Source organism: Tenebrio molitor, chromosome 6 (genome assembly GCF_963966145.1).
Source record: "Tenebrio molitor chromosome 6, icTenMoli1.1, whole genome shotgun sequence".
Taxonomy (NCBI): Eukaryota; Metazoa; Arthropoda; class Insecta; order Coleoptera; family Tenebrionidae; genus Tenebrio; species Tenebrio molitor.
The window spans coordinates 4495495-4518585 of NC_091051.1; the positions used below are offsets into that span (position 1 = coordinate 4495495).

Sequence of the window (23091 nt, forward strand, 5' to 3'; positions counted from 1 at the left end):
TAATGATGTCGAAACCCTCGCTCCGACTTAATTACTTGTTATTCCCATTATTAAGCGACGAGAGCAAAGGTTAGGACAATCCATTAAACCCATCTAGAAACACAAACGCCGGAAAAACACGAGAGAATCGTTTTGATGGCGACAAATCCTCTCTTTTTGTCCTGCCGACCAAAAAAAAACCGACTCTTTTCACTCGGTCGTTGCCAACCCCCCCATTAAAAAAAATATTCATCAAGAGATGACAATGGCCGGCTTTGTAGTCTCTCCACCTGACAATAACAGCGCTGCATTCTGAATAAAGCACTTGCTGCTGCATCACTTGCACTTTGCGAAAATCGATTCCCTCTGAAAAAGCGAGTCGGCGGTGTTCTTGTCCGCAATCCGGAAGGAAACAAATTCTAATGGCGGATAATTGGCGACCTGTCGGCTAATTGGACAATATGACAAATTCGTCCCAGTGCGGTGACACTATCACGTGACGATCTCCGCCAAATCGAAAAACAGCAAAACGTGGCGTTTTTCCATTGGTCTGGACGTTTCACGTGTGATCAATCGCCACGCCTCACTTGTTACACTTGACAGTCGGCGGTGATTTGTTTGGATTGAATTTTTGGCAAAGAAAAACGTCGTCGCATTCCTCGACATTGTCGTCTACTAGTAGCGCCCCCTCGTGTCGTCTCGCTGGCGCGCACCACATGTCCCCAGCCACCAACTGTCCATGCAATAATCTACTAATTTATCTATGGATTATTTTGAAAGAGCAACTCGGTTACTTTCACGGAAGACCGCTATAAGTGTGTAAAATACGCGCGCCGCTACGACAAGAATTACATACATTACCGAGATTAAAGAGCGTGTGGTACGCAGTATATTCTCGCTTGAATGTAATTTTTGTTATTTGGTGATCTTTTTACGTCAGGCAAAAGAGAAATTGGATTCTCGCAGACTATAATTATAGGAAGTTGCGATATTGCATACGCGGAATTTTTTCCCCTCGACGGCAATTATTGTCCGGCTCCGTTGTCGTTTGCCGGCACGGTTTTTCCACTGGGGATGTTGCGACACTGCTCTTTTTTCTCCCCTCGGCGACTGCATTTTTCCATTTCCTATCGATAAAGAGCTCGCCCGAAACACCAACCCACATTCCGTCAAAACGCAGGTCTTTGACAGACTATTTCTTTGTCCATTCCAAGATGGCACCTCCTAGATAATGCAACAAGGACGACCCTTCGCGTTCCTGGAGTCCCAATTATTCGTTCGATGAAGAAGCTAGGTTGGCACCGTCAGGTGTGACTAATAGACATTGAACCGGTCGTGGCGCCACCTCACGCCGCCCGCTCGCAATTTTCGGGTTCTCGTCCGGTGTCGATCCTTCCAGATTCCCGAAATTGATAATATTGAACCGTAATGGATTAGAGGCGGTGCGACGGACGTGCAGATGGCTAAATCCGATACGGAGCGTTTATTAGTCGTGCACACCGGCAGCAAGCTAAGGGCAAGGTAAGTCTGGTACATTCTCGTCACGATCCGGCGATTGGATGGCAATCCAATAATCTCACTGTTCCGGTCTGACCTGATGCAATTCTTCTCTAAAGAGCCACGTTACTAAATACATTATGTATGATACCGGTGCTGCTTAGCTTCGCAGATTTCCTCCGGTCGGCTCTATTGTTTTTTGATGCTGCTCTCCGCCGGGATTGCTGCAGCAGAATGCGAGCGGATGTGCGTTTTTGCGGTTTTTGCCGCCGAGTATGTTGTACCGTGTGTTTACCTCGGAATTAATGTAAACTGGTATATGCGGTGCACTTGCCAACAGAATCTCAATTCGCGCTGCACAATGTGCTCTTAATTAGAGGTTCTTGATCCGGCCGAACAGAGATGACCGACGGAGGTCGGCCTCAACCTGCCCCAACACTTTAAGAAACCCACCACGAACGCACATCTCTATCTTCTCTCTCACAATTCTTCCTGCGATTACACGCTCATCACCGGTCACTTCACCATTTTCTTCTAATTTGCCCGCTCCTAGTCCAGATCTAACTCCAATTGAATCTACTTGGAATTGTTCACAAACAATCTAAATCCTCACTGTTGTGCATTATCATCAATGTTCTTTCTCCCAACTAAGATTCCATGTCTTTAAATATTATGTAAGCCTTCGCATTTGATCAGTTAAAACCCTTTTGGCGAGGGTTGCTCAGGTGCTAGATTCTTCGGCCAGCCATCCCGTTTTTGTTTCCCCTTTGTCCTGGCATTTTGGACCAATTAGGTTCGCCCGTTGAACCCGGCGTCACGTTTTCGGTGTTGAACCTCGTGAGAATGAACATAATGAAAACGCAATCAAATCCCGCGATCAGTGTACCTGTCCGCATTGACGGACGCGAGATGAGCGTGTGTACATAGAATATAACGTGTGCCCCCTTGGTACGGACCCAGACGGACGGCCCAGCGGGTTGTGGGGTCAGGGCACGTCACCGGCGTTGACTGGCCGGCCGTTTAGAAAATGGCCGGGAAGGGGCAGAAGAAGAATAATAAGAAAAAAAGTATGAATCTCTTGTCGGGGGGGCCGATTAGTCGCGCCGTGGGACCCCTTTCGAAACTTAAAAGTCCCGCGACGTCCGAAGACGGCCAAGGTCACCCGGAAGAGTGGACACGCGGTGACGTCACTGAGGTCAGGTTGGTCCGATCAGGTGTATACACCTAACGGTCGCTTGCATCATGACAGGTAGGAGGCTGAAACAATCACGCATCACACACGGTCGACTCGAATTCGGCGGTCCGGTCACGTCCACCTGTTAATGTAACTGGCTGATATCTTCTCGGGCCGCTAATGATGTTGGTTTTGGTGGTTAGGGACACATTCACACGGTGTGTCAGAGGAGAGCCGACGGAGATGGCGACGACGACGGGTACGGTCGAGTACCTCCAGGTCTGGCGATGAAAGTGGAATTGTGGTGTCGCGGCGTGCGTGTGTGGCGGTGTGTTGTACAACTGTCATTTTGTTTGATTAGTTGTTGTTCTGAGATGAAAGGAAATTAGAAATTTACATTTTGAATGGTCTTTTTGCGTTTCGAGTGGAAATTACTTTCATTTTTCCTTTGCATAACGATTGTTATCGACAGCTTCGGTACACCCCTCGTAATACATTAAAAAAAAAAATCACACTCTTGCCGTATCTCGTGTAGAAAAATTCCCAAAAATCTTCTCAGCCAAATTCCATCAAAATTCTTCAATTCTTCACCACATCCAAATATTATTTCACAATGATTCTTGCCATTTTCTATTATAATAATCTAATAAAATCTACCGTTTCATTTTCATTTTATGATTTAGACAAAACAATTCTCTTTTGTTCAACACGTTCTAAATATAATTTAACATTTGACGCTGTCGGAAAAGAGCTAGAATAGATTAAGTAGTGAGTACTAAATAATGAAGCAACTCAAGTGTGTACAAGTACCGCCATAACAAGGAGCTACTAATGTAGTTTGGTTTGAATAAAATTTAATTACTTCATCTGGGTATGTCTCGTTAAGAAGAAGAGAAAACACTTGCTCGTGTGTCAATACACACCTACGGTCGTTGGTGAGCTAAAGGTTCAAAATATTGATTTTGTTAACCAAAGAGCAAGGTCCACGTGGTACTACAGATCAGACTTGCCGCAAGATTTTTGAGTCAGAAAATTTGGTGCACCTATAGTGTCTCCAGCACATTTGGAAAAGACAAAAAGGCTTATATTAACTAAAGAAAAGGAAAAAAAGTGTATAGATTCCTCCAGTTTACGAATAAAAGCTCATAACTCATTGCATTAACCGAAAAAAAATTATTAACATTTTTTTTTTTATTTACAACAGGTCACCTCTATCAATTCTTTATTATCAACTTTTTTCTACTCTTATGTTTAAAACGCCATTTATCGCATATGTTTCCTTAACGCTAAGTGATCTTTTAAATACACCTTGACAAGCGACTTTGTGTATTTTTAGTCACGAGGTGAAGCTTTTGGACACGCTCTGCTTTTTTTAATAGCAAAATGAAGTTAGTCACTTGTCAATCAACGTTTATCAGGTTCGAATTTTATGTTTCAATTAACGTTGAATAAAGAAGTTACGTGTTATATTCGCATTGTTCATTTGGTCGTAGAAAAAGTATAGTATGCAACTCGTTTATAAACTTCTCTAGACACTCGTGTATTAAACACTCATTCCGCTACACTTCGCTCGTGCCTAATAAAACTCGTGTCTAAAGTGCCGTTTATAAATCTTGTTGCATAATATAATATTATGCTGTAGAATATTTTAATCAACGCATTTAGAAATAACCAAGATGGGTTTGTGAAAAAAATGTAAGGTAATTTTAGAGGAAAATAATTTGCGTTAAGAAGTAGGAATTATTTAAAGCCACGAGAATAACTGTTGAGATTGTGGACTTGCAAGCAAGAGAAAATAAAATAAAGCCAGAACACAAAAATGATACTTTTTGTTTTACCAAGACATAATGCAGTAAATAATCATTTAGAGGCAAATTAATCAAACAGTTGGAAAATACCCAATGAAAATAGGAAAAAAAAGTAGGTAACAATTTTGTAATAAGTTTTTACTTAAAACTAATGCAAATCGTTTGAACATTTTTTTTTATCAATAGCGGTCATCACTTCCTTTCAGAATTCATTTAGGAATTTTAGGATCTACAAATGAAAGTTCTTTTACTTGAAATAAATAATTTTGACAGTTGTGAAAAAATCAAAAGCATCAAAATCGTTTCAGCTTAACATTTTACGATGTTACAACATTTTTATGTACCTAGTTCTTAAATGAAATCAAACTTTCTTTGAGAGCTAGAGAAAACAATTTTCGAAGTAGATATTCGTAAAACTTAATTTATTAACTAGAACAGTTACTGTTTTAGATGACAAACTTAGAAACTTCTCGAAACTTAATTACTTAACTATAACAGTTCCCGGACTTGAAACAAACGCTGAACACCATATTTGCATTTGATTCATTTTGTTATTGTGGGTGTAAAATAAAACAACATTTCTTCTAACATACTTCATTAGTGTTGTAGTTATTATACAAGATATCTTCACATAAAAATTTCATTTTGGTTCAGAAAGTCACATAAATAATTCCATGAGATCCAAATAAATAAAATCAAAACCGAAACCAATTAATTCGTTGATGACTAGATGTTAATTAAATACCACAGATGATTGCGCTGTAATTCTTCTCGATGCGTTTTAACAACCAACTTGATTATTTCTCGGCCGAAAACAATAGCTTTTTGTCTATTTTTTTCAATCCTGACATTTTAATCTGACTCAAGTTAAACACTTTTAACAAAATAAATGTCAAATTTCAATCTGTTCGACGAATTTGCACAACCTCTTACGCAACGCGATTTTTCTGAAACTCGCAGCTCCAAAACAATTAGAACCGAATCTTTAAATTACAGTTAACAATTATAGAAACGAAGTAAATTTTACAACAAACAATTCTGTATGTGTGTGTCACATTCCGGGAATTATCCGTCAGCGAATATTTTTATCTCCTTTTGTCGAATTTTTCCCGATCAATTATCATCACTCGTCTTCATCTCAACACTCGACAATGAAATTTGCCTTCCACGTGATCATTCCCGATGATGGATGACTCGCGGCAACAATCGATTTGTTATTGCTAAGAGGAACCGTAATTTTTTTTCTTTCACGCCGAATATTTCAACACGAAACATAATTAATCGGGGATTGAGTTGTGATGAAAAGGATCGTCGCATTGTCTGTTTATCCAATTGTGAAATTCTTATAAATCACATACGCTTACTGTTACATAACTGTACACGATAAAAAAAAATCTAAATATGTGTACAATAATTGATTGCTGCATTGTAAGGCATTTACTATCTTGTTTCTTTGTAAAAGTCGGCTCTGATGTATAATAATAAGAGCCGGAGGCGCACTTTCGAAATTACTCGCAACGTTAACGTATGAAAAGTTGATCGGTGTAATTATTCCGATTTTTCGTAATGAGAGAAAATCTGGAACGCGCACCGCACCGCTTTTCGCGCCCCTCCACGCCACTTCGATCGGCCTCAGGTCTGGCCGTCCCGAAATACCCCAAGACAAAGCCTAATTGTGACGTCCGTCGGATGTAATGGGGTTGGATGGTCGCGCCGGATGCTGTAAGTGGGCCGCGATGAAACGGAAGAGCAGGTGGACGAGAGTAAATCATCGTTTTGTCAATGTTCCTCTTGCTCTGTTTCCGAATTAGTCGGGACGCGTCCATTCCCGCGTCCCACACCGTTATTTCTCGATGGGGTTCGGGTGCGGTCGGCGCGCCGGATTCGGGGAATCTGGTAGTAATTGACGGTAAATTGGATGGGTTTCCTCTGTGATTTGGAATTGTTCGAATTGCGTGACTCATGCTGGTTTACAGAAGAGTATGACGTGATGGTACAGCGGAGGCCGTTTAGCTCTCGACACGAACCCCACAAAAAATCCTTCATGTGCGTTTACATCACACGAACAAAAATAAAAAAAGCTAAGCAAAATGAACAGGGGAGAAAGTTGTCAGGAGTTGGCAGGTTCTTATTAAAAAAATCAGAAAATGTAGCATACCAACTGTCTAAAAAAAACTACATTTCAGGTGTGCGTAGACAAATATTTTTTTTTATGCAGAATATAATAGACCTAGTTTTCTCTTAATAAATTTAATTTTGCAGCAAATACACAATATGTATGTAAATGAGTATATGACATTCCGTTTGGAAATCGAAAGTTGGAGTCATTTCCGACAAAACCAGTGATAGTAAATAATCTAGTTGTGGTTTTCTTAGTTTTTCAATTTTGCAATAATTGCATTATGTATCTCTACAAAATGTCACATTTTTGCTGTGTTTTTCACCTTTTTTAGTAGTTTTGGATTTGCGCATTGGTATGACTTTTGAAAAATATAATTTTTACAGTCACAAGGTATATTGTAGGTATTGTTTTTATGAAGAAGTATATTTTTTCGGAACGTCAAAAGGAGGTGTAGCTTTGTCAACACTTACCAAAGCTGTGATTTAATTCGTGGTCAATGCCTAGAAATCCGGATCACTTGATTGGAGTCTGAGGGTACAGGGGAGAAGGATCATGGGAGAAAGTTGTCAGAAGGATCAGATTTCTTTATTTTTCTTATTTAAAAAAATCAAAAAACGATGTGTACCAGTCTAGACAGTCTAAAAAATATTTGTTTTGGGTGCATCTAGTGGTGTTAAGGAAAAAACAAACATTTCTTTTATCCGGAGTGTCATAGAGACTTAGTTTTCTCTTAATAAGGCAGATTTAGCGGCAAAAAAATGTATAAATGAGTATATGACATTCCGCCTGAAAATCAAAAGTTAGAGTCATTTCCGACAAAACCACGAGTGGTAAAAATCGGTCGTAGTGTCAGTTTGCTATGATTGTACTGTCATCACCATAAATCACATTTTTGGTGATAATAGTATTAAAAAACAGTTGAGAATCAGTTGGTAAACAGAGTTGTCTAAAATAGTCTGCGGAATATGTAGCAACAATTTTAATAAATCCAAAAATTAATGAAAACACTTGCAATAGAAATAAAATAAACTTTAAAAAATTGTGAAGGTGATATACACGGTGTTTGCATAAATGCCTGGCTATACGTTATTTTAGAGAAACACTATGTACAATATGTGCAGTATAATCTTAAGAGTATCAAGTGTACTGATGATTCTTTTTTCTTTTTTTTTGAGTAATTTCGGATTTACAAATTTGCATAATTAAAAAAATGTATAGTTGTTATTATCATGAGGTATATTGTGTTGTTTTGATGATTACGGCCAAGAAAGATTTTTTTTCGGAAGTCTACACTCGCCAAAGCTATGATTTAAGTTGTGGTCAATGCTTGAAAATCCAGGTCACGAATGGAACTGATTCACGAAGTCTCAAGATACAAAGGATCAAGGGAGAAGATTGTCAAATGGAGCAGATTTGTCCATCTTTATTATTAAACAAAAAAAATTTTCAGGGTGCGTCTAGTGGTATTGAGACTTAGTTTTGTCTTAATGAGACTGATTTCGCGGCAAAAATAATTTATGTAAATGAGTAAATGACATTCTGCTTGGAAATCGATAGTTAAAGTCATTTCCGGCAAAACCAGGAGTGCGCAAAGAATTCTTGTGGTTTTCATAGGGTATAATTGTATTGTCTCCACCAAAATTCACATTTTTGCTGTGAGAATAATATGAAAAAAATCCAAGAACAACTGAGAGTTGCTTGGTATACATAGTGGTCTACTAAGGGGTCTAATCTTAGGGGTATCAAGTGTACTGATCATTTCAACAGTTTTTTTCTCTTTTTTGGAGTAATTTTGGATTTGCGAATTTGTATAATTTTTTAAAATACACTGTCACGAGATATACCGTGTTGTTTTGATGATTAGGGACAAGAATCATATCTTTTCGGAAATTGTAAAAGCTTTGTCAAGATTCGGAAAAGGTGAAAACCCGAGTCGCTCGCGATACCTCGGGATACCTTCGTGCCCACCCTTGCGGATGCTTCGGCGTCACCGTGTCAGTGCGGGAGACTGTATGGCCGGTGATAAATCGTGACGTCACCGAAGCAGCTCACAGATGTCATTGGAAAGCACGTGACATATGTTTACATGACAAACCGTGTAAACTTACCTGTTGATTGCGGCGCTACAAGCAACACAAGAGTTTTTCCATATCTCGCACTGAACCAACGCGGTACCGGTCACAGCACCAGCAGGAGCACTGTCACACACGCCATGGCGTAATCCGAGGGGGCGGCGGCACTGTCACTATTGTCGGCACTGGAGCATCCCCAAGCAGTCCATCGATGGACACCGTGTCTGCGAGTCGCGTGCTCTCCCGAAGACCTCGCTTCTTACACTGATCACACACTCATGAAGGTAAGAATGGCCCGGTGGGGGGACACATGAGCATACCCAGGTAGGCCGGCCTGGTCGCAGCGGACTTCCGTCGGGCCTCTTCTTCGCTCCGCCGGCGTCTGACTGCTCCAGGTGCGGCCGACGCCGATCAAAGGGGCCGCATCCATTAGGGCCGGCGTCTTGGCGTGGCCGGCGGCACGATGGAGCTGACCGCATCGATAATTTGATATAGTGTCCTCTCATTACCCTATTGATTGCGCCATTGTCTCTCCGGCGCGAACTTACAAACTTAGTTAACTCGACGAGAATAATGGACAAAGGTCGGGAGCGCCGCTCGGGGACGCCGGCGACGACTCACGCCCCACAATAGCTCACTTGATTATGCTTATTACGGACAGGGGACGGCGGGGACGGCGGGGACGGCGACCCGACAATCGATACATTCTTATTAAAAACACACACAACTTCCACGCCGATCTCATTAAACTCAAAAACTTCACGACAATCTTTCTGAAACCCGACAAAAATACCAACGCATTCTCGAACAAACAAACCTGTAACCTGCAACCACCCCAACTCCACACTTTTCCCTTGAAATTGTTAACACACAACAATCAAAACAAATCTGCAAGTTGTCTGTCAAATTAGGCGGGTTTCAAACAAAAGTTAGGTTATGTGTCGGTGGTGGCGGATAAGTCAAGTGGGGTAATTAGAGGTAGGTTTATTTGCACTTACGTCGAAAATAATACCGGTAAGGGTTGTGGTGATTAATTTGTGCGAAACAGAGTGTGAAGTGAAGAGTAGTAAATAGCTTTGTCATTTCTACGCCCACGCCGCGATTAATAATTTAATGTGTGACCCGAGCACACCTGGTTAATTTTGTTTGTCTAGTTGACAGGTGACTTCAGTGGCGTGGGGCTCACGTATCGCGGACGGCTACAAAATTTTAATTATGCTAATTAATACAGGAAATTAACACAGATGTAACATTTTAGTTTTATTATTTACCAATTAAAAAAATTAAAAATTAATTTTTGAAATTGTTTTTGCGGTTATTCAAATTACAGGTATCTACACGAGGTAGAAAGAAATAAATTGATAGAAATAGCAATAATTGGTCACAACGAGCGTAGTAGAAGCTTTCAAGATTCCAATAACATGTATCCAGGTATTCCAGGTGTGATAGAAGAATAAAAATAAAAAAGAAAACATGAACAAACCATAACTAGGAGAAATAAGTGATCATAATTAATCTCTGAAGAATTATAAGAGCCACTGGAATAGTTAGTTTAAAAATTGGAGAATTTCCTTTAACAATTTGAAACACTGGAGTTACCTAACCTTACATTTTTTCAAGGGTTGATATCTTCGGAGGACACTTTTATTTTGATTGACAACCAAAAAACCGTACGCGGTGAATGAGTATCTTGCAATGTTTCAGTTTTTGAACATTTTGGCTGAATAATTTTTAATTTGTTACACCAGAGTTACCTAACCTTAAACTTTTTTCAGGGGTTGATATCTTCGGAGTAGACTTTTTATTTTGATTGATAACCAAAAATCCGTACGGTGTGGATCAAATGAAGTGGAACGAATATTTTGAAATGTTAGATTTTTTAAAATGTATTACATCGGAGTAACCTAACCTTAAATTTTTTCCGAGTTTGATACGTTCAGAAAACGATTTAAATTGCCTTAATCATAGTTGGACGGTTTTGCTAATTGGCGTAATAACTGAAGTCCTTTTGCCAAGTGGTGTAAAATGAATTTAGAGTGTGAACGGTGGACGTTGAGGGAATAATTCTTGCGTGAGAGGAGCGAGACAGGGAACGGGTTTGAGAAAAGAAGACAATTACGGATTATCAATGGAGCGTCGAGGCTAGCGGTGGAGCGGCCGCAGAGGTCGTTTGTTGGTGTTGTCCGTTTGCATCGTCCAGAAAGTGGGCATTTCAATGATTTATCGGTAACGCAATCCAAGTGGAAAAGAAAACGGCGTTGTAACACTAGCTATTGTGGTATTCGTATAATATAGTTGCATTGTGTTCGCATTGCGAAATTGCTCGTTGGTTCATGAAGGTGTATCGTGTCGGCAGTAGGTGGGGTAGCGTTGTGTTTTTTGTGTGGAGGCCGATGGCAGCCCCGTCCGGTGGATTCAATTACTTATCCGAGTCCGGGCATAATTCGGGCCGCCGTAAAAAATTGTAATATGTGGTTGCGGCACCAGGTCTCGGTATAAATTACAGATTGTGTACGCTTAGGTCGGGAATTAATAATAAAAAAAGACCGTAGAAACAGATAAACAGTGTTTCATAACCTCAGCATCGTATGACAGTACCGATAAATCTCCGGTAATTTATTAGGAGTGTGAATCCCCATAATCGGACACTTCTAGCCACAAACTCCGGCACTTAGCGCGCAATATAAAAAACCTCCGGCAAAATCGCCGCTCGTTTTCCCGGTGCGAAAGCTCCGCGAGAGAGCGCTTTGATAGATAGCCACCAGCGGAGACGACAAAAAACTGTCTTTGTCTGTTGGAGCTATGTTAATTCTACCATGCGATAATTCATACCAGTTGTACTTGCCTTGCTGGAGTCGTATTATAATAATATACGAGGAGCTCGGATGTGTACCTCGCGAGCCCCTCGGCCCGCGCTGAAATACGACGCAAAAATGCGACACGCATGTAAAGCCTCCTCATCAGCAGAAGGGGAGGCCCGACACGAGGCTGGCTACTTCTCGACAGTCCTTGCCAAAAATTAATGTATTTTTTACATAATAACGGTACCTTCTGGTGTATACTTCTGACAAAAAAAAAATCATAACTGTTTTTATATTTATTTTTTTTAGAAAATTCTACATCCATTAATTTCTTCGAAATATTTCAAAAATTAACTAATCATAAAAAATATCATTTTTGACAATTAGATTTCATACATACTCTACACAGAGTCCACAGAAGCATTAGTGAATTCAGTTGTTCCATGTTAAACGTATAAGATAAGAAAGCTTTTCAATTTTGCGCATGCAACTATCGGGTGTTCATTTAAATTTCCGGTCAAAGTTGGCGTTGAAGAGTCGATTGTGAACGCACCACTCGTGTAAAAACACAAACAACGTAAAAACTGAGGTAAGATTTAAACAGCTGATGCGTTCACAATCGACTCTTCAACGCCAAATTTGACCGTAAATTTAAATGAACACCCGATAGTTCCAAACATTTTCAATAGAATCCAAATCTGGAATTCTTTGAGGTAAAATTTTTACTACTGAGGAGACTAAGTTTGTTTTTCAAGTTTATTCTATGAAGCAAGGCTAGACAATGAAATCGGGACAATTATGTGAAGAAGTTTATTGTTTCACTGGTGTATCTTCTAAGACTTATATTTTAGTGAAATAACATCATAATATGAACTAGTTGTTCTAATTTTTCAATTTAATTTTTGCTGCGAAAATCAGAAGAAATCGGATGAATTAGAATCTTGTCCGTCATTAGCAGTCTTTAGAATTGGTCTTCTAAATAAGTTTTTCAATTTTGATTTCACCGACGCCAAATTTATCTTGTTACAATCAAGTCAAACATTTATTCCTTCAGTTGCAGAAGATTTCTTCTAACAGAATTAGAAGTAACTGTACTGCATTAGTACCTTTTCTTATATGAGAGTAGGTTTCAAAAACATTTTTCAAAAATAGGTTTTTATTTATTTTCTGAGATGCCAAAAAAAAAGAGAGTTAGCAGATATCTTCCAAGATTTATATTTTAGTAAAAAACGTTATAATAAGAATAGAATAGAAAATAGAATAAAAGAAATCTGATGCATTAGGATATTTTCTATCATCAACAGCCAGCTTTATGGAAACACTCTTCTAAAGAAGATTTTCTTCAATTTCCTGTATTGTTTCAATTACCCAAGTCAAAAAGACATTCCTTCAGTTTGAGGAGGAATCATCTAAGACTCACATTTTAATAAAATCACATTTTATTAAAAACTAACTATACACCCATTTGTTTTAATTATTTTTAATGAGAATTAGAAGTAACCGGCAATGCATTAGTTTCTTCTCTGACGTCATCAGCTTCTAAAGAGCTTTTTAATTTTTCTACATTTTTCAATAAATTTTATCAAATTTATCTTCTCAGTTTTTTAAATCTTTTTTTTTCAATTTTTAGTAGACCTTCTAGTTGATCAGCAAAAAAAATGTATTCAGTTAATGCTTTTTTTCTGTGAAAACTAGCATTTTAACGCAACAGCAACTTTATTTAATATTTAAAAGAAACCTTGGTATTGCACATTTTACTGATTCTAAATATTTTCAATAGGACACAAATTTGGTACTCTTCGATTAAAAAATCTGCAATTATCTACATATTTCCGTTTGCTGACAATGAAATTGTATAATTTTCCTCATTCTGTTCTCACATTCGAGGATTAACACTTTTCAAGATTCATTAGCAGATCAGAAATATGTAATTTGGTGTCAGCAATAATTTGTCAAATTAGTCGCACCGTAAAAGGCAACAAAAATAAAATTTTATTCGCTCTAACTGTAGTTCTTTTGAAAACGGCCACAATTCGTGCAATAAACTGTGCTTATCATCTGACACTTCAATCTAAGAAACTCTAGAGAAGAAATTTAATGTCGAATGCGTTCCTCAGTGACGCTTTTACGAGCCTAGACCAAATTTGCCGAAACCTCGTAATAAACGCCGCCGTAAATCATCGAAAAAAATCCGTAATTAATTTTTTCGCCATCAGCCATCGCAAATTCGCCCGTGCGAGTTGTTGACCGCGTTGTGCTCTAATTTTGAGTGTTGGGACCGCCCGTCACGACCTCACTTTAATCAACACCATAAATTAAAGACAGTAGCTGTTAACAATAATAAGTAGACATTTATAAGAGTTAGCGCGGCGGGTTTGTCGCCCCAGGTCTGGGCGTAAGCGGCCGTTCAGCATGACTTGCACATGGTTTAGGGCTAATCGGCCTTCTGCTACCGTAAAGCACCGGCTTCAGTGGGTGACTCGACCAGCCAGTGACTCGCAGGATTCATAAATCATCCTTGCAACGGCTAACGAGCGGACGGGACGCGACGGTGCCGTTTGACACCGGAATTCATTCATCTTCGCCTGGGCTCGAAGGACCAATTCGGATCGGGACCTCGAGCTAAGGAGTACCGGTAGTACCTGGCGGTGTCCGTAGTACCGAGGTGGTACCGATTGAGACTGAGTCGAGTCTTGTCGGGAGTACCGCGGCGGTACTGGGGTTTTGCGGGAGCTTTTATTTGGTGGTACCGCGAGGGCAAGTCTACCGTTACGGATAAACAATGGAAGAAGACGATCCGGTGTCAGAGCTTGCGGACAATGGATCTGATCATTGAATATTCTGCAGCACGTCCGATTTTGCGAGGGGAAAACTCGATAAAAATAACAATAGAGGCGAGTTTGCGACGAGACGCAGATGCGAGGTCAAGATTACGGCACAATGGTCACGTCACGTGGTGATTAATTAGATGCGGTGGTACCAGATGATCTCGTTCGGGTCGCGGCCCTAATTGGGCGCCGAAGGCGAGCACGAGGAGCTGGCCCAAGGAGTACGAGCGAATTTGGAGATGTTTCTGGGTCATCTTACCTCAATCGAGTCCCGTCGCATTCTTCTGGTACAAATGGAAGAGACACTGGCTTTAACTCGGGCGCGGTACAATGCCGACCAAACAATAGTTCACCGAGTCGGATGCATTTTTATAAGCGACCCCTTCATATTTATTCAGACTGCTCTATTATTCCATCAACAATTGCCGAGCTATTGTGTACCCATCTGTGCGTAGAGAACGGGGGCATTGTGAGCGTCCTGTAGTGGCATCCTGTGACCCAGGGCACAGGTGAGCCCGGGCCCCCGGTTCACAACTCATTACCGCCCTCCGGTAACTAGGAATGGACACTGCGTCCTTAAGAACTTCGCGGTGAGAAATGTTTTCCTTGCCAATTACTGTCCCCTGCTTTCCATCCATTTTCAAAGTAGTAAGATTTAAATTTCCCGCACAAAACTCAAATTTGCCGAGGCAGTGTAAATCAGGCTTTTCATGACGAACCATCACGTGAACTCCTCGTGACTACTCCACTGGTTCGCCGCTCCAACTATAGCGGATGCTTGTCTGGACGTTTGCGGAGTAAAAATGTTATTAATCGATTTGTATTTTTTAATTTGTATTTTCCACCGCAGCATCCATCCCAGTCGGATTTCCATCGGAAAAAGCGGCGGCTAATTAGGAATTTTATTGGCCAATTTACGGCCCCTCCGTCCCGAATTAATTGTGCAATATGGCCGAAAGCACCGGTTTATTTATTAATTTAGCCGGCACCGTTGTCCTGGCTATTTATTTGCACAGCTTATGATCAGGTCGGAATTGACCGTTCGCTTTTGAGACCGCCGTCGTAAAAAGCGAGAGGCGGCGTCCTTTTCGCCGCGGAGTCGTAAAACGGCGGCGGCCCCCCGACCTCAGAAAAAGCGAAAATGCAAAGAAAATAATCACCACCTGAATAGTAAAATGTGTTGATTTATTTGAATAGTGTCGGGTATATTTTACTAACTTCAATAATAGCCGAAAGTTCCAAGTAATTCCGTAATTAATTATAGAGGCACGTAAGAACAGAAACGCGCTGTTCTGTTTATTCTGTATTTGCGGCAGGGGAGATATGGAGGAGGCGCTCTTTATAACTTGACGGTGTTTGTTTCTGTTTAGGCAAACCTCTTCGTTCCTTTTGATTTTCCATCAGCAGCTCCATTTACTGAATAGTTCCCTGGTCTGGTTCAATACCAAACCAGAGTTTCATTACACGACTTACTTGCGATTGGTTGCCGGATTCTTCTCTTATCTCAGACTTGTTTGCCCCGGATCCGGGGATTTTTACACCCCGGGGCCCGTCCCACACACCACCGCAACCCCCTACAACACCCGAACCCACAGATTACCATCAAAACAAATAAAAAAATACTACTTTCATCTCGCCACATTTTTAATTAGACTAGATCTGGGGGGAGAGTGAAAATTAATTATTTATGCTTAAAATGCATTAAATCGTGATCGGTAATAGAAAAGGATATTTCGCTTGAGAAAATCATAAGGATGTGAACGAAGTGGCCGTTGTAATGCAAGAGAAAGTTGATTTTTGTACATTTCTTGTAAAAATGTGCCTATCAGTGATCCAAAAAAAATTCAAAATTCAAAATCGATGTCAAAATTTTTTCAAAAAAGTTCCACATTTTTTGAAAAAATTTTGATCGGTTTGAAATATGTATTTAAAAAACTATTTTTGAACAATTTTTGATGACACGAGCATAACAAGGAATTGAGATATTTGAGTGTTTTTGTCTGAATCATCTCAGAAGTCAAAAATGTATTCTTTCAGGCTTTTCAAATTTGTATTTCTTAGATTTACAAATCTTGCCACACTGATATTTAGCGACAATAAATTTACCTTCTTTATTTTATTCCCATCAAAAACAAGACAGAACAGCATATCAACCCTTTTCTATTTTCATATTAAAAAAATATGAAATATTTTTGAGAAATTTTTGATGTCGTGATGAGTCTCATAATACAAATTTTTATGTTCTTTGAACTCAGAACGTGAAAAATAACAACAAAACCAAGACTGATCAAGTAACACACGGGGAACATTTTTGAAACATTTTTTGAATTTTTTGGTAATTTATTTTGGTAATTAAGAGCGCAGCTTTTTTCGGGCTGTAAACGCGAAGTGAAAAATGGACTGGACTGGATGTTGTGATGGGTGACAGCACGCTGGCGATAAAAAATCGTGGAAAGTTAAAAAATACAGGAAATCGATTAATAACATTTTTTATATTCGACACTTTCAACACGAATTTTTTCGACCCATCCGACCGAGCAAAGTTGTTTATTACGAGCGACATCTAAATAAAATAAATCTAGGATGTAGGACTTTCACGTCATCGATACATGTACCAACATCCAAGACAATATTTCTTGGCCAGAAATTCATTAGAGAAAGGAGGCGATTTTTGCAACGCCGCGAACCTTTTCAGATTGTTTTGATAGGACGTAATTGGTGGAACCTCGATTTGAAGTTAATTAAAATGGCCGATGTGGTCTCAACACGTGTTTCTTTTCGCCGTCGTAATATCTATATTTATTATTTTATGATGTATATAAATTTCAAATTGAGATTTGTGGTATTTTGCCGCAGTATATTAGCATCTTCCGTTCTTTCGTGATGGCCATAAATTCCTCATATTAAAAACACACTTCATTAAAATTATTTCGCAAATTTTATTAGGGTCAAGCTACTAAAGTAATACAGGTTGGTGAGGCGCGATAGTCTCTTTCCAAAACTCACACCCAAAACGTTTTTATTGTTCCAACACTTGCTCTAAAAACGAATTGGAATTTTTATGATTGTTAAAAATTGTTGAGGGTTTTATCAAAGGATAACAGAACGTCCAGGTTGTAAATAAAAAAATATACAGTTTCAGCTTTATTTACTTTAACATAAATTTCACCAGTGCAGAAAACAGTTAAATTGGATAGTTATCAAACAATTCATAAATCATATTTAACATTCGACCATAAAAATAAAAATCAAGTAAAAAATGAATGTGATATTTTTGACAATCATTTTCGTTCCGTGATCATTTCTAAGTAATACACTTCTGTTTTCCGATTGGTCGTTAACTGTCAAACATCTGTCAATGTTGTTTAAAAGTCAAAATAATCTTTAAAATTTACGATAATTATCTTCGACCCAAAGTGCTAAAAGATTTGTGTTTTATTCTTAATAGACTGTGCAAAGCAAACTTGTATCTTTGATTAGACCACACCATTCTTTCCTTTTTATTAATTCTCTGATCATCCGACGTGTCAGATTTTCCTAACACCACTTACAATATTTCTGGACAAAAATCATACGATCTAATCACAGACACCAATTTTATCTGATACAGACACTTCCAGTTCCATTTTTCAACTATTTCCTGAGACTCCGTTAGTAACAAGAATTCAAGTTCATTAACACAAGAAATCTAATTATTTACAAGAACAGATGTTATTTATAAGAATAGGCACGTCGAAGATATCTCGTTGATTAGATCTCTCTACTTGTCATTAATCTCATCAGAGATGTTCCTTCGACGTTCACGCAAATTGAAAATCTTGTAACGCATCTCTTCCAATATTTTCTCACAATCTTTTTGCTCCGAATGACAAAACTGTCTCATCTAATCGACGACTTCCCTTTTGTCAGGCATAGACTACCGGCAGTCCTATCACTTCTATAATAAGAATTGTGTTTATGAATAGACAGTCGAGAACTGTGTCGTTGATTAGACCATACCACTAACTTTACTAATGATCACACCACCACTTTTTTGCGTTTATATTAATCTAACCAACCTGTACATTTTTCGCACAACTAAATCACAAGAATCGTCTGATCCAATCAACGACTACATTTTTCTTTGTCATCGGTTACTGTCGATTTTATTTGTTGTCATTTATGTTTGAGATTCCCTTAATAACAAACACTGTACCACTTCTGATAGTTAATAAATGCAAAAATGTAGTTATCTACGAGAATAGACACTTCCAAACTGAGTCTTTGATTAGACTACATACTTCTTACATTTTATTGACTTCACTTTTCGTTAACGTCAACGAAGGCGTTCATTTATAAATTTATGTAAATTAAGTAAAGCCTAGGACAATCGGTTCAACATTTTATCGCGTATCTGTCGAGTCAAGTGACAATAATCGTGTGATCTAATCAACGACTTCCTTTTGCCTGATAGAGATTATAGTCGGTTTCCTTTCTTAAAGACTCTCTCAAACATTGAACGATTTTATTGGAAATGAGATTACCTATCAGAATAGACAATCTAAAGCATTGTCGTTGATTAGACTACACCATTCTATCTAGATGTTCTTCATACGTTTCCATAAAATACCTAAGGAAGTTATGACACAACTCTTTGAGCACTTTTTCACTTACAAAAACTGATGATCTAATCATCGACTTCGCTAGAGTCTACCAGGGACAACCGACGTAGTAGCTGTTTCATTTTTGGCAGTTAATAAAGACAAAATATGTAGTAATTTGTAAGAAGAGACAATCCGAAGAAGAATCGTTGATCAGACCATATCAATCTTGGCTTTTGTTGGCATCATTAGCGAATGTTAATTAATCACTAAACTATTTCTAAAACATTTTTAATAAGTAACAAAGGAATTAAACATGAGTCTTTGATTAGTGCCATCTTTTTGTTGTTGTTAACGTCGCAAGAGGTGTCTTATGCCAATTCAGTATGGTGCTTTCATCGTCTGCTCTGATCACCGACACTGGTTTCGTACGCTCCAAGTCTTTGATCAGTGCCATCTTTTTATGGTCGTTAACGTCGCGCGAGGTGTCACTTGGAACGTTTATGCGAATTCGGTAAACGTCGTCTTGACTTGTGGCGCGTTAGTGTCGTTTTAGAGATCAGGGTGATCCAATCAGCGAGTGAGGTTTTGTGCGGCAGGTCTTTGTGGATGAATTTTTGGTCGGGTCCGCATCTCGGCTTCCAGACGAACATTCGGTCGCTAACAAGTGTCTCTTTGCATCCATAAAGAGTGAAATTAATGCCGGTCCTCGTCCCGTTAATGTCTCTAATCTGATGCGCCCGGCAGTAAACGCTCGCGGAATCTCGCAACTATTAATTCCCGCGACCGGATCGTATATTACCGGACACAATGACTCCGGCTCCGGACCCTCCTCCATGAATTTTTGATGTCGATCCGGCCGATGATGATGAATTCTCCGTGCCCCGTCCTCGTTAAAGTTTGATGTTGTGTCGTCGATTAGTGCTCCCCGGAGACACCGGCGGCGCTTTTATCATGCAAACGCCCCCCGGACTGTTTATCCGGAGGAAATCAAACCGAAACTATTATCGAACAACGGTCGAAAACGCACACTTGGACCGTACTCCGGTGATTAACGATTGAATGCACTCGGGCAAAGCGCGAGGCGAGAACACGGAAATTCTTTCTTGGAGGAATCGTAAAAAAGGCGCTTTGTGTAGTGGAGCGGCGGGCATTTGTCAACCGGAGTCAATACGAGGTATACAGGGGTAATGTATTGTGATTCCCATTAGGACGGGATAAGCGGACTCTCGATGTTCCCTCGCCGGAACGAAATAATTGTTCACATGCAATTTCCATTATGCCCGGAGAAAAATACGAGTGCAGACTCGTAGCTCAGCAGGACACGCAGGATACGAGCTCAGGTTTGTCAATTGTCACCTGGACCGTGTTCCAGGGAACGCCTGTCCGGTTACACCGCCACATATCACCGCGGTGGCCGCTGTGGACGTGCTCGCCTGCTGGACTCGCTATCTCTACACGAGTACAACACCACTACAAGCCAGGGGAGTTATGAATTTAGACCCGAGAGGCAATTAGTGAGGCTCCGACACGGACCGGGACACAAAAGGTCGAGAACAACGACACACCGCATTCCCCAAAACGACCACTCATTTTTTACAACAAAAACAAAACATCCACGACGCGGGTACTAAATTATTAACAACTGTGCCGTCTTGATTGGATCATATTTTAATTAAACAAGGAAATTTATTCTACACGAAATTGTCTTGCGTTCTGTCCCTCCAAGATGCGAATAAATTGGTTTTGACAGAAAGCAAAACGCAAAGACAAAACAGGATTCCGATCTTGCGCCTAAAGAACTGTCACATTTTTAATGGACCAGTTCTATAGGACTATAGGACTATAGTAGGAATATTAGATGATACAACATACGCTACGGATGTCTTAAATTTTAGGAAAAGTCTTCTAAGACACAGTTCTTTTTATTTTACATTGGACTTGACAACTTTTCTTGTGTTTTAATGAGTACGCACAAGATATCTTCGCAATGTTCTTCTTTACGGACTCTTCTTTAGACGATCATGTCGTTAGCAAGAACGTCCGAGTTGAGTAGATGAAAAAGGAGTACTGAAAATGTTGAGAAACAGAAAAGCTCATGGTCGAGACTCCAGCAAAGACATTCTTCTGGAAAAGCTTCCACCAGATTATATTTAAACCGTGATAAATATCTTCAATAAGTGCATCCAGGTTTTACAACCTAGTGGATGCTTTTACCAAGGAAATAATTCAGATGGGGATGACTAAAAACCCAAGAATAAAAACAAGGCACGATCTTTCAAAAACCAGTTTATTAGGGATTCTACATGAACATCTTGGTATAAATGAAGCCAACACAAGGTGAATGTTGAAGACTTCTTTCCACAACAAGAATCAGCAGATTAGGATGCGTCCAGTTGCAATGATCCCAACGAAAAAGTTTGCTTGTTTGCCATGATTTTTTCTTAGGAGAGCAAAAATAATTCCAAAGAGGAGATCTTTTGGTTCACATTGAAGAAAGTAAGCTTTTACTTATTGTTATTGATCTTCGCTTCTATCAACTTTCCAAGATGTTGTAGAAGATACTTCATTAACGATGCGTCCAACCAATATATACGAAATCCCACCACAAACCTTCCCATTCCAAGTCTTCCTCTTCCTTCATTTCTCCAATTCTTTGTTTGTTTCCTGGTACAGGCGCCAGGACTTCCACAAAAAATCGTCAAAACCAGAATCACCATTGACCTTCCTTTTCCTTAAGTCTCCAAGAGATTGTGGAAGACACTCCATTGTGTCCAAACTCTTCTATCAACTTTCCAAGATGTTATAGAAGACACTTCATTAACGATGCGTCCAACCAATATACGAAATCCCACCCCAAACCTTCCCATTCCAAGCCTTCCTCTTCCTTCATTTCTCGAATTCCTTCTTTGTTTCCTGTTACAGGCGCCAGGAGTTCCACAAAAAACCGTCAAAACCAGAACCATCATTGACCTTCCTTTTTCTCAACTCTCCAAGAGATTGTGGAAGATACTCCATTGTGTCCAAACTCTTCTATCAACTTTCCAAGATGTTATAGAAGATACTTCATTAACGATGCGTCCAACCAATATATACGAAATCCCACCACAAACCTTCCCATTCCAAGTCTTCCTCTTCCTTCATTTCTCCAATTCTTTGTTTGTTTCCTGGTACAGGCGCCAGGACTTCCACAAAAAATCGTCAAAACCAGAATCACCATTGACCTTCCTTTTCCTTAAGAGATTGTGGAAGACACTCCATTGTGTCCAAACTCTTCTATCAACTTTCCAAGATGTTATAGAAGACACTTCATTAACGATGCGTCCAACCAATATACGAAATCCCACCACAAACCTTCCCATTCCAAGTCTTCCTCTTCCTTCATTTCTCCAATTCTTTGTTTGTTTCCTGTTACAGGGGCCAGGACTTCCACAAAAAATCGTCAAAACCAGAATCATCATTGACTTTCCTTTTCCTCAAGTCTCCAAGAGATTCCATTGTGTCCAAACTCTTCTATCAACTTGCCCAGATGTTATAGAAGATACTTCATTAACGATGCGTCCAACCAATATACGAAATCCCACCACAAACCTTCCCATTCCAAGTCTTCCTCTTCCTTCATTTCTCCAATTCTTTCTTTGTTTCCTGTTACAGGCGCCAGTACATCCACAAAAAACCGTCAAAACCAGAACCATCATTGACCTTCCTTTTCCTCAACTCTCCAAGATATTATGGAAGACACTCCCATTGTGTCCAAACTCCATCAAGAATATTCTTCTGGAGATCTTCACCTCCATAAGTTATTAAATAAACAAGCAAAAAACTCACTCACTTTTTTTTTTTCGTTTCTCTTCCTTCTTCTAAAATTCACTCTTCAAACCAATAACTTTGTTCCTCTCGAACAACTTGAATTCTTTCTGTAACTTCAAACACCAACCTAGTTTAGGAACTCTACACATATTCTCTTCTCTTCTGAGATATGGATCAAGTCTTTGACAAGATTTGCCACTATCAGGTTTTTATAAACTAATGTCTCTTCAGTTTAACACCTTGTTCATCCAAATAATCAAATCATTGTACTGTCCAGATTTAAACCCAATTTCTCCCGATCCAAAGTCATCCGAAGTTCTCTAGGAAAAATCTCCGGAACGAAAACGACAATTTCTTGGAGAGTGAAGCCAAATCCAAATCTATTCTACAATTTTGCCAACTATCTCTAGTGCCAACTCT

At 39.5% G+C, this 23091-nt stretch overlaps 1 protein-coding gene across 2 annotated transcripts in view; it reads right to left on the bottom strand.

The window, feature by feature from the left end:
* Positions 1 to 9019, bottom strand: part of LOC138133375 (transcription factor SOX-5-like) — a 114361-nt gene extending 105342 nt beyond the window's left edge. The window contains exon 1 of one of the 2 annotated variants that reach the window (XM_069051272.1): positions 8689 to 9019. The gene's annotated coding sequence lies outside the window, so the exon portion shown is untranslated. The remainder of the gene's footprint in view (positions 1 to 8688) is intronic. The other variant, XM_069051275.1, reaches the window with a different exon arrangement.
* Between the last annotated feature and the right edge of the window lie 14072 nt (positions 9020 to 23091).